The sequence below is a fragment of the Danio aesculapii genome, chromosome 24 (assembly GCF_903798145.1).
Source record: "Danio aesculapii chromosome 24, fDanAes4.1, whole genome shotgun sequence".
Taxonomy (NCBI): domain Eukaryota; kingdom Metazoa; phylum Chordata; class Actinopteri; order Cypriniformes; family Danionidae; genus Danio; species Danio aesculapii.
In genome coordinates, this window is record NC_079458.1 from 7,414,884 (window position 1) to 7,431,557 (window position 16,674).

Below are 16,674 nucleotides of genomic sequence, written 5' to 3' on the forward strand. Positions count from 1 at the left end.
TAGAGTTTGAGGTTTACTGTATCATTATTATCTTACAGATGTTGATCTACCTTAGTTGCACACACTTTGTAACATTTGATTTATCAAGTTTGAGTCTCTTTAACACTTATGTTTATTTTATTAGAAAGAGATCAGATATTATGTTTAAATATTTTTGTTTTTGACTATTAAAACTATTTTGCTTAGGAAGATTGGTAAATTAAAATAAAGTGGTTAAAAAAATCTAATATTCCTAAATGTAATGGAAAACAATATTCAATAATTATCAATATCGGGTGATATGAAGCATGATATCGTGGATTAAATTGTTTTTTATGTTTTTGCAATATGGTCCACCCCTATATATATATATATATATATATATATATATATATATATATATATATATATATATATATATATATATATATATATATACACACTACCTGACAAAAGTCTTGTCATTGACCCCAGTTGTAAGAGCAACAAATAATAACTTGACTTCTAGTTGATCATTGGAAAAGTGGCAGAAGGTAGATTTTTCTGGTGATTCATCTGTTGAACTGCATCATAATCATCAGAAATACTGCAGAAGATCTATTGGAACCTCCATGGACCCAAGATTCTCATAGAAATCCTTTAAGTTTGGTGAAGGAAAAATCATGGTTTGAGGTTGCATTCAGTATGGGGGCGTGCGAGAGATCTGCAGAGTGGATGGCAACATCAACATCCTGAGGTATCAAGACATTTGTGCTGCCCATTCCATTACAAACCACAGGAGAGGACAAATTCTTCAGCAGGATAGCGCTCCTTCTCATACTTCAGCTTCCACAACAAAATTCCTGAAAGCGAAGAAGGTCAAGGTGCTCCAGGATTGGCCAGCCCAGTCACCAAACATGAACATTATTGAGCATGTCTGGGGTAAGATGAAGGATGAGGCATTGAAGATGAATCCAAAGAATCTTGATTAACTCTGCGGATCCTGCAAGAACGCTTTTTTTGCAATTCCAGATGACTTTATTAATTGAGTCATTGCAGAGATGTATGAATGGAGTCCTCCAAGCTCATGGGAGTCATACACAATATTCAATCTTTCTCCACTGCACCATGACTTTATATTCTACATTATTTCCGTTAAGTGACAAGACTTTTGTCTAAACAAAGTCAGACCTTACTGTCCTAATTAAATAAATAATAATCAAGGCATGATCTTATTTTATTTTGATAAAGTAAGTAATCTAGAGACCTTTGTCTTTTACATAAGCCACTTCTAATACCAAATGATCAACTAGAAGTCAAATTATAATTTGTTATTGCTAAAACGTTTGTCAGGTAGTGGATGAATGTACATGTGTATTTTTATATGAATAATATTTATATTAGTATAAAATTATAGAAAAGAATTAAAGTTAAGCAATGATTGTATTAATCAATAATAATAATATTAATAATAAAGATAATAATGGTTATCATCATCATTTCATTATTGTTTTTAATTACAGAGGTAAATATAGAAGTGCTATGCAAAATCATAACTATATTTTTTATAATTGTATGTTAAACAAAAAATAAATGTATGAAAGTAAACGTATAAAATATTTAAAAAATGTAAATCAGTATAAAATAAAATACATTTTGTCATATTCCTATTAAGAAGATGTAGAGTACATATTATAAAATACATAAAACTGAATCTTGGTGGCTGTCTGTTAAATATAAATGTTTCTCTCTCTCTCTCTCTCTCTCTCGCACACACACACACACACACACACACACACAAACACAAACGCATACTCCGAATGCAGAATTGGGGAACACAGGAAACAGGGAGGTAAACAAGATCATACATCAATTCCCTGAAGAGCACATCTGCTCCCCTGATCCCAGTCTAGCCTCTTTAAGCCAAACCCATCAAAATCATAATACAACCAGACACAGACTGACCTCAGATCAGCACAGATTTGCACGTTCAACTCCCAACAGAGCGTCACCCAAAGTGATGAGCAGAGCCGCTTTCTTGGAAACCTAAAAATACACATCAGCTGTGGGACAAAGGAGAGACCCCATAAACTCCACATCGCATGGGAATGACTGGATTTCCATATTCACAGGCATGGGCAGATGTGTGGAATCATGGGTATTATGCTAAAATTATAGAACAGATGGGTGATAATTACCAATATATTACATAAATATGTCACAGGAAGATATCAACGCACAGTTCACTGGGAGCAGATTGGTTATTAGCTGTTATTGGATAGATTGGAAAAAAAACTCTGCCAAACATATCAAAACCATGAAACAAACTTAGTTGCAGCCAATTTTGTTAATTTCAGCCAAGTTTGTTCATCATTAAGTTTGTTCAAACAAAACCAAAAACAAACTGAAATGATGAAGTGACCTTAAGATCTCAATACAGTGTCACGAGCCATGGGTGTTCATTTTGTTTTGCCTGTATATTTTTTGGACTCTAAACAGGATATTATCATAATGGCCCGTTTTCACTGACTAGTAAAGTATGGTAGGCCCACACGGAACCTACACGTGCAGAATTCCACAGATTTTTCTGTTTATTTACTTGTGTAAATGTGTGTACATTTATATTAATTCCGTTTCTAAATTAATTACAGTAATATTATTGACTAATATGAAAATAGTCATACACTGTAAAAAATAGCTGTGATTTCAACTGTAAAAAACTGTAAAAATGTTAGAGTACAAATCTGTAACCTGGTTAACGCTATGTTTCCTTAATATATACGGCGAATAGCCATAAATTGACTTTCCTGGAATTCCCTGTATGGCACATCACTTTTTATGCTTTTTGTTGACATTACTATGGATCTTTTTAGTTGTTTCCCCATCAGTTATGTACATTAGAGATTTATGTTACATCTAATGTTGATAAAAAATGTTTATTTCATGACTTAAATTTTAAGCGTGTTACCATACTGGTGTTTAGTAGCTATGTGAATGACCCTGAGCACCTTCTATATACTGATGCACTTTTCTACTTGTGGGAAAAGTTGTTTGTGATGAGCATTGGTTCATTATGTAACTTACTCATCACCACCTGCATATGGCTGTGTTAACTGTGTAACAAAGTGTGGAAGTAGGGTATTCAAAATACAGACATGTTGCCTCTATAAAGTCGGTAGTTTACCGTAAAAATGAGAAATTACTTTTTCGGTTTGTATCGTATTTTTAACAGGAAAGTACTGGCAACCACAGCTGCCGTTTTTATACCGGAAATTTTACAGGATTTATTTTTCACAGTGTATGATTTATTTAAAATACAGTCTGTAAGGTAACATTTTCTGTCTTAGTAGAGATTTTTTTTTAAACATAATTCTGCGCAGAAATAGCAAAAATATCCTTAGATTCCGTGTGGCCCTAGGTATGGGTCATGTTTATCAGGCTTGCATTTCCACTGGCAAAATAGAACCAATGGTGGGCGTGGTGTACGACAAAGTTTTAGTCAACGTCATTTTCGCTAAAGGAAATGTGAAAGTAAAGCTGTACGGGTCGTTCCCATATCATATGAGGAGCTCTTCTCACAAAACAGATGCTTTATACGCAAATACTTGTGTATAAATGTTCATTTCTAACCTTTCTATGAACATGTGTTGACTATAACTGCAGATCAATGACCGTGCGAAATAGCCTACTGTAACGTCTGCAATTATATTAAATAAATAAATAAATGCAACGTATATGAACACATACAGACCCTTACAGTCTCTGATACTGGATGTTACCAATTACAGAAAAAACTACACACAACATACATTTAGTCCTTATTTGGGTTCCAAAACAACATGCAACACAGCCTACAGTGAGTGCAAACCTCTCATCTGCATCTTTAATGTTCAGCAGCACATGTAATCTTTGTTCGAGAGAAATTCCGTCATTCCCAGTTCATAATAGTCCAAAAGCTGATGATAAAAGTTAAACATGGCAGCTTGTTCATGTTTTAGGTTGCTGAAACAATCATTTGCTCCTTTGTTTTTTCCAGTTTCTCTTTTCTTTTTTCAAGCTTCACTCGTGTTTTTCCTTGTCTGAAAGGATCGGATGTCAGAAGCACTTCAATAATCACGCACACAATATTATCATCAGCTCAAGAAGTAATTTCAAAACAGATGCACGGCGAGTGCACGCGAGAAAGCGAAACCGCTCGCACTTTAGACTGCCTGGTAAACAACTACAGGGCACAGGACAGATTCTGCTCTTCTTCTTGGCTTTGTGGCTGTTCATCAAGACGACGACAAGGTTTTTTTAAGTTCAGGTTGATCACGGCTCGCTATTACATGTATATATTGTTACAGTGTAATGTCTCGGCTGTGTTTTTAAAAATGGCACGTCCTTTGTTTTCATTCTCCTGGCTTGTACATGCGCTAGTGACGTATCTCTGTAAACTAATAGCGTTCAGCTGCGTGTCTTGCTCCGCCTTTGGGTAACCTTTTGTTGTACTAGGTAATCTTTTGAAAGGGTACGCTTTTAGGTACCTTTAGACAGTGGAAAAAGCCATAAAAGCATTCTATACTGTACCACGTTGCCATACGTTTTATGAATCACCAAGGATCATAACATAGATTAATACTATTAGAATGTTTAATGTAGGCTGCACAATATATTGTTTTAGCATCAATGTAGTCACATCGCAGGATTATATTTGTTGAACAGGAACCGCTGTTCAAGCCGTACTTGATTTGAGTCATTGCTAATTAGAACCATAAATGTATCAATTAGTTTATCATCTTCATGTGTTAAGGCATGTGACCGTGAGCATTTCAAGCCACTTGAAATAATTTTGTCACAAGAAATGTAACTTTAAGAAAGAATACTTTTATTTATGTGCAAATACAATGAAGAGACACTAATGAACAGTGTTATTTTACAATCGTTTATTTAATTTGTGCCCAAAAACTGCTGGACTCCCTGACAGCCATAAATTATGGCTCATATATTATTTCATTCGAATTATTGCTCTATTGTATTTTTCAATGCTTGTGATTGCTTTATTGTATTTTATGCAGATAAACTCTCCTACAAAATTATCTCATTTATTCTAATTTAAGGAATTCTTTCCAAATTGAGCCATTCATATTCATTTCATCTGGTGAAATTTATACTCAAAATGGCAACATGTATTGCGTTTTAAGTTTTGATTTGAATGTAGCTCATGTTGGAACACATCTGATCATTTCTGGAAGCTGATTCCAGCAGCAGAGGGCATAGTAGCTGAGTGTAGCGTAGAAGCTAAAATCACCCTGCTTTGATTGAACTCTTGGAATTTCTAATTTCCTTATCCTTATGATCTGAGTGATCTGTTAGGTTTGTATTCAGTGAGCATATCTGTAATGTATTGAGGTCTTAGGCCATTTAGTTATTTATAGACAAGTAATAATTCTTTAAAATCTATTCTGAATGTAACTGGGAGCCAGTTTAAAGTCCTGAGGACATGTGTGATGTGCTCTGTTTTTCTGGTTCTGGTCAGAATCCTGGCCGTAGCGTTCTGGATGAGCTGCAACTGTGGGACTGTCTTTTTAGGAAGTCCAGTAAGGAGTCCATTAGAGTAATCCACTCTGCTGGTGATAAAAACATGAACCTGTTTCTCTGCGTCCTCACTGGGAACAAAGCATCTAACTCTTGCAATGTTTTTGAGATGACAGTATGCTGCTTTACTTGCTGCTTTGACATGACAACTGAAATTCAGATATTATTTTTTGTTGTTTGACCCCTAGAGCCAAGGTATGCATTGACCTTGAGAACCTCATCTCTGTTCCCAAATGCAATGACTTCAGTTTTCTCTTTGTTTAACTGAAGAAAGTTTTGGCAGATCCAACTTTTAATTTTATCAATGCATTGGCAGAGGGTGTCGATGGGGCTGAACCAAGAGCAGAGGTTGTCAAGGGTGGAACCACCTTAACCAAGGCTGAACAAATCAAGTTGCACAGATTTTCAGCAATCATTCTTGATGTATCTAATTTTGGATCTTATTTTATTGTTTTAAATTGCCTGCATTATAATAACTATCACTTAAAATGTCTTACTGACGGATTCACTTTCAAATCCAGGATAGTCCATGAGCCTTTTTACATTTCAAAACAGACTTTAAATTAGGTTATTTGGTCCGCTCTTCTAGTTTTGTATTCACAAAAAGCCAAAGAAACATTGTTGTCTTGTAAACCTATTATAAATTGGCTCTGGAAGTATCATTAAGAAAAAAAAGCAAGAGGCTGATCGCTCTGGGTTTTTCTCCAGCAATGATTACCAGTTCAAAAAACACAGAATAACACGTTACATAAGAATACCTACTGGCAAAAAAAACCTCCAAGAAAACATCATCAGCAAATGCGAAAAAAAAAACACTGAGAGGCAAACACAAATCAACAACTCAGAGAATTTTTCAAGCTGCAGAAATGTTTCCCTGAGGATAAGCGCGGATGAGCGAAGTGACATGTTTGCCGTCATAAATATGAATGAAGTTCGAGATGGCTCCTTGTTTAAGGAGGCTGTTACTATGGAGCCGTTGTTATCAGAAGGTCATTAGAAAGCAGCACTGCTGATGCGCAGAGCGAATGCGCCTCTGTCACCCGTCATTTATAGCCTTATAGAGCTCTTTATCAATCAACATTTGATCTAGTTGAGTGTGGACTAATTAGATGAGTCGCTTTTCTCGGCTTGCTGATATGAATCATTAGCCAGTCAGGCCGATTTTTCTCATTAAGGAATGCTCTCATTTAGTAGTGCTTGCGAATGCAGATGTCTTTAGTTTTACTGCTTTTATTTGCTCTAGCAAGTATTTAATCTCCACATCCTATGTCAATATAAAGCCTTTCATTTATTGTAGTGCATCTTTAATTTAGGAATACTTTCTAGGATCTAAAAAAATGGGTAACACTTTACTACAAGTTTGCATTTGTTAGGGATGTATTTTATCGATCTAGTCGCAAAGTCTAAAGCGCAGGGTGCCAAAGCATTAAGGGTGTGTCCAAATACACTTTTGCTGTTTTAGGGATGCACTGATACCTTTTTTTGGAGCCGATCTCGATACCAAAATTCTGAGTATCGATCGATACAGATCCGATCCCGATACTGTGCCATTTTTTATTTTTTATTATTTTTTTTTTTTTTCTAAGCATAATACTGTTGCTAAACTCAAATATTATATCTTCCTATTATATTATAGGCCTACTATACATGACAGACAGCACAATCTAACTAAAAACATGATGCTTGCTGTAAACGGCTACATTATTTGAGCATTCGTTATGACATTGATATGATCTGTTGTGGTCCAGCTTATGTTTCCTCTTTTAATATAAATTTTTTCTTTGGAATCTGCAATAGGCAACCGCTATTGACCCTAATCATTGGTAAAGTAACCAGCCTTTTAGCAAAACCTGATATTTTTCTGCAGGTTTGACACAGACTAAACTAAACTGTCTGAGGCCAGTTTTACTTAATATTCCCTCGCCAAATCTTGCCGTGAGTGAGATGGAGAAAATTCAAAATAAAATATTGATATAAATAAAATTACAGTGAAATATCCACAGTTTTACAGAAACCTACATTAGGCCAGATAATTTTATGTTAATGACAATCTATAGCGCTGACAGGCGCAGCGGCGGGAATCGCTGAACTAAACATGAATTTAACCACGTGAATATTCATCTGTGCTTCACATTAAACTGTAGAATGGCTTCAAAACATTTGGCATATAATAGGCCTACATGACAACTTTCTGCCTTATAATAAGCTACTTTCATGGCTTGGTTGGCTTATAAACATTGAATATAGCGCACGTGCAAAATTGGATTTGGATCGGTACCAGCTGGCCGATACCCGATTCAGCAAAAATATGCGGTATCGAACCGATATCCGATCCAAGCATCGGGATCGGTACATCCCTATGCTTTTTGAGGACAGAAAAATATGCTCTGTGCCCCGGGGCATGGTCTAACAGTATTGTGCTTATTCTCTTAATGAGTTATGGGTGTGTTTTGAGCACAACATGCATTAAACCAGAGTCTCTACTCCCATTCCCTTTAAGAGTCAGTTGTGCCGCGCCATGGCGCATTTGCTATTTACATGGTGAACTTTGTAAGTGGAAAAACTGAACGCTTCACTAGCAAGAAAACAGTTAAACGGACCATCTGCAGCGCGAGAATAGAGAATGAGACTCCTCTATTCAGCCTCTTTACTTTCTCTTTACTTTACTTTTACACTTTACTCCTTTACTTTCGTGACTCTGTGTTGTACGCACTCCACTGATGACATCAATTAGCTTACATATTTAATTTAGTTTAAGCGCAAATATTTGCGTCTAAACTATTTCTAAATTCAGTTTTAATTTCCAGCAGACGCATAAATGAACAATAATAACTAAGTTTGGTAAAAACTGTATACAAACACACGTCTTATTCTTATGCCCCATATGGTCATGCATACGTCTTTAAAACCCGACAGGTGGACAAATCTAAACTTGTTTTAAAAACAAATAAATAAATATGCATATGATAAATAATACTTCTAATATTAGTAATAACATTATACAAATGCAAATTGTCATGAATAAACTGAAAAAAAGCCCCCCCGAGAGGAGGCACGGAGGTAATGGTTTTAATATTTATGTAGAAAATGATATTTTTTGAAACATTTTAATCCTTTTTTTCATTTGTAAAGAAAACTTTGTAAAGTTGTGTATTGCTAAACATCCTGTGTGTATTAAGCAATGTGTAAGTGTTTAGACCTGCATAGGCGCATAACTAACCTTCTGTGAGCTGGATTTTACACCAGCTTTTAGTTGATCAATGGTGCAGTCTATTTTAGTTCCTCAAAGTAGCAAGGCACCAACAGTGCACCTTAACACACCTCCTTTTTAGACTAGCACACTTATAAATCCACAAAGTGGCGCGAATGGATTTGCTATTTTAACAAGGTGACGCAAAACATGAAAATTACTGTTGCACTGGTCTGAAAATAGCAACAAATCGCACCATACACTTCTTGCACCTTATTGCACCGGGTGTATGATAGGGCCCTTAATGTTAGATAATGCATTTATTAACATGAACAAACAATGAACCATGCATTAATTACTGCATTTGTACATATTAGTCCATGTTAGTTTATGAAAATACAATGTTGGGTCATTTTAAGTCCAGGTACATTAATATTAACAAGCATGAATTCAGGTGTTAATAATGCATTAGCAAATGTTGAACTATGATTAATTAATGCTGTATATGTATTCTTCATAATTAGTTCATGTTAGTTAGTAGATTAACATGATTATCATGAAACATTATTGTAAAGTGTCACTAAATAATACTTTATATGAAAAATGTTGAAGTTTAAAATGCAGTCTTCTAAAATAATTATGCACTTTTTTGGGAAAGCGAATCTGTTGATGGCCATTGAAATGACTTTTAATATCACAACACACTTTGAATAGATATTGTATTATTTGTTGCATGTGCTTTGAAGCGAATATATTCCATTCATCTGTGCTTAATTAAAGATGTTAATCTTAGAACGTAAAACAATGCATTAAAAGAGTTCAGAGAGCTCGCCTCAAGCTGTAAATAAAGATATTATCAGTGGAAAAAACACTTGAGGCTTGAGCGTATCAGTTTTTTTTCTTAAATTGCTAGAAGATTGTTAAGGTTTGATGTGGATAAATAAATATGATACTAAAACTTCCAAAAGCTCGTGACAAGAGCCTGTTTTAATTAGTGATTTACTGATTTGGTCCTTCAAATGATTCATTCAAAGTGACTGGCATGGGACGATAACCGTTTTCAAGGTGTACCGCGGTTTGGAAAAGTTATTGTCTGTAGTACCGTTCCTAAGGTATGTGTAAGATCTTCTGTTGACCTTTTTTTGATGTTTTTAGGACAACAGTATCTCCAGTAGAAACGATATCCAAAGATGCCATTTTAAATTGTAAAGAAATCTGTGTTTTTGAAACTAATAAAGACAGCAGAAGTCAATGATTCATTTTTATTTTTAGCCTGACATGTTTACTGCACCAAAATATGTTAAATCTTTCAAAAAATAAAATATATTGTTTTTAAAGGGGAAAAAAGATGTTGTTTTTTACAGAGACATTTAAAAAGGAAATTTTTTAGAGCAGTAATCACAATACCGTGAAACTGTGATCTGTTTATCCAAGGTTATCATACGCTCTCAGAAATAAAGGTACGCAAGCTGTCACTGGGGTGGTACCTTTTCAAAAGGTACAAATTTGTTCTTAAAGGGTTCATATTGGTACCTCAAAAGTATATATTAGTACCTAAAAATTTTCGTAGGAACAAATTTGTACTTTTAAGGTACTGATATGTACCCTTGAGGTATTAATATGGAGCCTTTAAATACAAATTTGTTCCTTTTGAAAAGGTACCACCCCAGTGACAGCTTGCGTACCTTTATTTCTGAGAGTGTACCGTCAGAATCTTGCCTAGGGACTGATTCATTTAGAAACAAAGCAAGTGACTGCCTTTATGAATTGGACTATTAAATGATTAACTCAAAAAAGGATATATTTAGGCACGAAGCACTGGCCTTGGCATCGGTGAAAAAGGCAAAACATCAGAAAAACGTTAACATTTTTCAAACATTTGTGCAATATTACAATTTTTATTGCTGAATACAGCCGAACAGGCTTATAATCAGGCCAACATGAAGCGGAGAATGAAGAGCATGATTCTGTGTAGCTAACAGGGATGTACGTTATTGTCAACATAGGCTCATTCAGAAAACATAGCCCTACATGCATTCTTATAGATCGCAAATTACGTAGCCAGAAGTACGTATTGCTGCATTTCATCTTTAAAACGAACGCTTCAGGGTAGTATAAGGCTGTTCCTTTTTACGCTAGCAGCTGACCGCTTACCTTCATATGGACTGCTTTTCCGCTTCTACCAGTTCCGCAGGCAGTGTACGTTGGCAGACTTGAGATGCAGAGAGTTGACAGTTTTGCTCATACGGTGGCTCTGAGCTGTCAAAACACCTTTTTGGATGCAAAAAAACTGAAAAAAATGTAACTCTGTTCACATTTTTTTAAGACTGATGAAAGTTTCGGAGGCAGTGTGTCGAGACGATTCGCACAACATGAGGTCAAATCTATTTTTTATGTGCGAAAATTCCGGACGAAAATTTCAGATGCATTGTGCAATAACCTTTAGGCAAATAATTTGATTACTGATGTCCATGTAAACATAGACATTGAGCGTGTAAACATAGTCATTGAGTGTGTTTTTATGCAAACATAGTCATTGAGTGTGTATTTTTTTTAACGTGCGAAAATTATGGACTGATATTTTGGATTCAGTGTGCAATAACCTTTAGGCAAATAATTTGATTACTGATGTCCATGTAAACATAGTCACTGAGTGTGTAAACATAGTCATTGAGTGTGTAAATAGCCATTGAGTGTGTTTTCATGTAAACATTGAGTGTGTATTGATGAAATTTCAGATTTATTGTACATTAACCTTTAGGCAAATAATTTGATTACTGATGTCCAGGAAAACATAGATATGGAGTGTTTAAACATAGTTACTGAGTGTGTTTTTATGTAAACATAGTCATTGAGTGTGTAAACATAGTCATTGAGTGTGTTTTTATGCAAACATAGTCATTGAGTGTGTATTTTTTATATGTGAAAATTATGGACTAATATTTTGGATTCAGTGTGAAATAACCTATAGGCAAACAATTTGATTACTGATGTCCATGTAAACATAGTCACTGAGTGTGGAAACAGCCATTGAGTGTGTTTTCGTGTAAACATTGAGTGTGTATTGATGAAATTTCAGATTTATTGTACGTTAACCTTTAGGCAAATAATTTGATTACTGATGTCAAGGAAAACATAGATATGGAGTGTTTAAACATAGTCATTAAGTGTGTAAACAGCCATTGAGTGTGTTTTCATGTAAACATTGAGTGTGTATTGACGAAATTTCAGATTTATTGTACAATAACCTTTAGGCAAATAATTTGATTACTGATGTCAAGGAAAACATAGATATGTAGTGTTAAAACATAGTCATTGAGTGTGTAAACATAGTTACTGAGTGTGTTTTTATGTAAACATAGTCATCGAGTGTGTAAACATAGTTACTGAGTGTGTTTTTATGTAAACATAGTCATTGAGTGTGTATATTTTAATGTGCGAAAATTATGGATGAATATTTTAGAGTCATTGCGCAATATCCTTTAGGCAAATAATTTGATTATGGATGTCCATGTTAACATAGTCATTGAGTGTGTTTCTTTTTAACGTGCGAAAATTACGGATGGAAATTTTGGATTCATTGCGCAATAACCTTTAACATAGTCATTGTGTGTAAACAGTCATTGAGTGTGTAAACATAGTCATTGAGTGTGTAAACATAGTCATTGAGTGTGTATTTTTTAACGTGCAAAAATTTCGGATTCTTTGCGCAATAACCTTTAGGCAAATAATTCGATTACTGATGTCCATGTAAACATAGTCACTGAGTGTGTTTCATAATCCCAAATTTGTGGAGCAGAACATCCATCTGTCATCTTTCAGAAAGCAGGGGAGGAAATGCGTTGCGAGTTTTGTGCGTCTGCTGTTGTGTTTTTGACTCTGGCAGTGGGAATGAATGGACGCTGCTTCAGCTTTGCAGGAAGCTGGCAGAAGAAACACCACATTCAGCAACACCAGCCTTGAGCTTTCACAAATGCACTTTCCTTTCCTCATCCGCTCCACTGTAGAATGAAAAATAAATCACGGTGAAAGCGCTTCGCTGTTAGAAAAGGAAGAATGTAATAAAATAGATCATTGACATTAACCCCCACACTTTATTTGAATGAAGATTGCTTATAATCATTTGAATAGAGCGTCAAGGCATATTTAATGTTTTTGTGCATTAAATCTGTTGTGAGATGTATTATTACTTACAATTAAACTTGAGCATTTTTATGCATTTGTGTAATTGTACTGTTTCTTTAAACACCTTACGCTTTGCAACCATAAAAAATGTAAAAAACTAATTAATACTTTGTACTTTGGTGGAGTTTTTCAGTATTTATTTATTATGTAGAATCTCAGAATCACCATATTAGTTTACTTTATTATGCTTTATTTGTATTTTTTTTTTTTCTTTATTACTATTTTTATTGTCAGTTCGGTCAATATTTTGTATTAGTTTTTAGTGAAATGCTTAATTTAGCTTTACGCTTAATTAGAATTTTATTTTATGCTTAATTTAAATAATTTTAATTTATGCTTAATTTTTTGCTTAATTTTTATAATTTTATTGTATTATTGTGTTATTATTGTATTTTATTTTGTGCTTGGATTGTATTTTATTTTATGCGTAATTTGTATTATTATTTTACTTATTTTTATTGTCAGTACTGTCAATATTTTGTTTAAACTTTCAGTGAAATGCTTAATTTGGCGTTATGCTTAATTTATATTTTATTGTGTTATTGTATTTTATTGTTATGCCTCATTTTTATTGTTAATTAAATTACTTTCTATTATATATTATATTTCTATTTCTATTTTATTTCTATTTTCTATATATTTTTAGTGAAATGCTTAATTGAGATTTATGCTTAATTTGTATTTTATTTTATGTTTAATTTGTATTTTATTTTATGCTTAATTTGTATTCTTTTATTTTATTATTGTGTTATTATATTGTCTTATTGTATTTTATTTTGTGCTTAATTTGTATTTTTATTTGTGCTTAATTATTCTATTCTTTTTATTTTATTGTATTATTTTATTTTATGCTTAATTTGTAATATTATTTTACTTATTTTTATTGTTAGTACTGCCTATTTTGTATAATTATTTTAGTGAAATACTTAATTTAGCTTTATGCTTAATTTGTATTTTATTTTATGCTTAATTTGTAATATTATTTGTGCTTAATTATTCTATTCTTTTTATTTTATTGTATTGTTTTATGTTATGCTTAATTTGTATTTTATTGTGTTATTATTGTATTATTTTATTCTGTGCTTAATTAGCAATTTATTTTTCTATGCTTGATTCGTATGATTATCTAAATTATTTTCTAGTGTCAGTACTATCAATATTTTTAGTGAAATGCTTAATTTAGCTTTATGCTTAATTTGTATTTTATTTTATGCTTAATTTGTATTATTATTTGTGCTTAATTATTCTATTCTTTTTATTTTATTGTATTGTTTTATTTTATGCTTAATTTGTATTTTATTGTATTATTGTGTTATTATTGTATTATTTTATTCTGTGCTTAATTAGTAATTTATTTTTCTATGCTTGATTTGTATGATTATTTAAATTATTTTCTAGTGTCAGTACTATCAATATTTTTAGCGAAATGCTTAATTTAGATTTGTGCTTAATTGTATTTTTTGGTCATTTTTTTGCTCATTGTCATTACTCCTCAATATTTATTTTAATACATTTTTAATGTATTAGAAAAGTTTAGGATAATGAACGTTACACAAGAATTAATGCATTAACATTTTCTCCACTGTATCTCTTATGAGGCCAACAAAAAACAGCCAACTTTAACCAGCCATCTGGATTTCTACAAGTCATTTAATTTCACCGTTAAATAGGTGGAATATATGAAGTCAGGTTATTTTTGAGATCAGTTTTGCTGAAGACCCAGAGCTCTCATTTTTGATGTCAGGCGGAAGCAGCGATATCTATAGCTCTGATGCTCCTTGTAGCATCTTTATCACAATGCTGTGATGTTAAAATGGGCTGCTTGTGCAAGTGTGTGTGTGTATGAGTGTGTGTCTGTGTGTGGGTGGATGTGAGCGGGTGGAAGTGAGCAGAATGGACGGCTCAGGTTGGCGTTGTCTCTTCAGACACTCCTCCAGAAAGCTCATGTGGAGGAGAAAGAGAGAGATTTTTTCAGAGTAACGGAGGGTCATGTTGACCGCATGAGTGTCCAGAAAAACTATAGGAGCTTTTCTTCCTGTGAGAGAGTGATTTATTTTGATTGTTCATATAATTGTTTTATTATGTATGCTTCAAAAAGTTGTCAGGAACATCAAAATCATTAGAAATAATGAATTATGGGTTGCTTAAAGGACACCTATTATGCAAAATCAACTTTTGTAAGCTGTTTGAACAGAACTGTGTGTAGGTATAGTGTATTCACAGACATATTGGAGTGAAATAAACACAAGTCTTTATTTTTAATTTCCTGACATTAAAATTTGATCCAAATCCCAGTGATTTTGAGACCCACTTGAGGCAGTGCGACGTTAGAGTGCGGTTTCCCCAACCCACTAAAATGATAGCCTCTCTAACAAGGAGGCTAAAGACTGTGGCCTCTAGCGTCTGTCGCTAGAGCATCTTTTGAGGACAGAGAAGTGAGGTTTATCTGCACAGCACTTCGCTAGCCGGTCTCCGTTACACTCACCCCCCTTAACCTCACTCCCATCCCGGACGAGCCCCCAAGTGTAACCTACCGGTCCTACTGCACCCAGCCCGCTCTAAACTGGGATCGAACTGGCGATTCTTTGCATGAGAGTCAGTTGCTCTAACAAGGAGGCTCAAGACCATGGCCCCCACCGTCTGTCGCTAGAGCACCTATAGAGGTCGGAGCAGTGAGTTTTACCTGCACAGCACTTCGCTAGCCGACCTCTGTTACACTTACCCCCCTAAACCTCACTCCCATCCTGGAAGAGTCCCCATGTGTAACCTACCATTCCTACTGCACTCAACCCGCTCTGAGCTGGGATCGAACCTGCAATTCTTTGCATAAGGGTCAGTTGCTTTAACAAGGAGGCTAAAGCCTGTGGCCTCTTGTGTCTGTCACTAGAGAAACAATAGAGGTCGGAGCAGTGAGGTTTACCTGCACAGTCATTGTGAGGTTTACCTACACTCACCCCCTAAACCTCTCCCATCCCGGATGAGTCCCCATGAGTAACCCACCAGTCCTGCTGCACCCAACGTGCTCTGAGCTGGGATCAAACCGGGATTCTTTGCATGAGAGTCAGTTGCTATAATAAGGAGGCTAAAGACCATGGCCCACAGCGTCTGTCACTAGAGCACCTGGTTGGAGCAGTGAGGTTTATCTGCACTGCTCTTCGTTAGCTGGCCTTCGTTACTTTCACCCCTCTAAGCAGCCATTTCACCCTGCAGCCCAATACCGGTTACTCACTGAAGCTAAGCAGGGCTGAGCCTGGTCAATATCTGGATGTGAGACCACATGGGAAAACTAGGTTGCTGTTGAAAGTGGTGTTAGCGAGGCCAGCAGGGGGCACTCGGTCTGTGTGAGTCCTAATGCCCCAGTATAGTGAAGGGGGCACTATACTGTCAGTAAGCACCGTCTTTTGGATGAGACGTTAAGCCGAGGTCTTGACTCTCTATGGTCATTCAAAATCCCATGGCACTTCTCGTAAAGAGTAGGGGTGTAACCCTGGTGTCCTGGAAAAATTTCCACTATTGGCACTTACCATCCTGGCCTCGCAGAATTGGCTCTATCACTGTTTCTCCACTCCACCTATAGCTAGTGTGTGGTGAATTCACTGGCGCTGTTGTCCTGTGTCTGCCGTTGCATCATCCATGTAGATGCTGCACACTGGTGGTGGTGTGGAGAGAAGCCCCCTCCCGCTCCTCATGATTGTGAAGCACTTTGGGTGTATGACCATACACAAAAGATGCACTATATAAATACACATTATATTACAAACCTC

At 35.1% G+C, this 16,674-nt stretch overlaps 1 protein-coding gene across 1 annotated transcript in view; it reads left to right on the top strand.

The window, feature by feature from the left end:
- The window catches only part of agap3 (ArfGAP with GTPase domain, ankyrin repeat and PH domain 3), a 371,686-nt gene that overhangs the window by 32,238 nt on the left and 322,774 nt on the right, over positions 1–16,674 (top strand). The window lies entirely within an intron of this gene.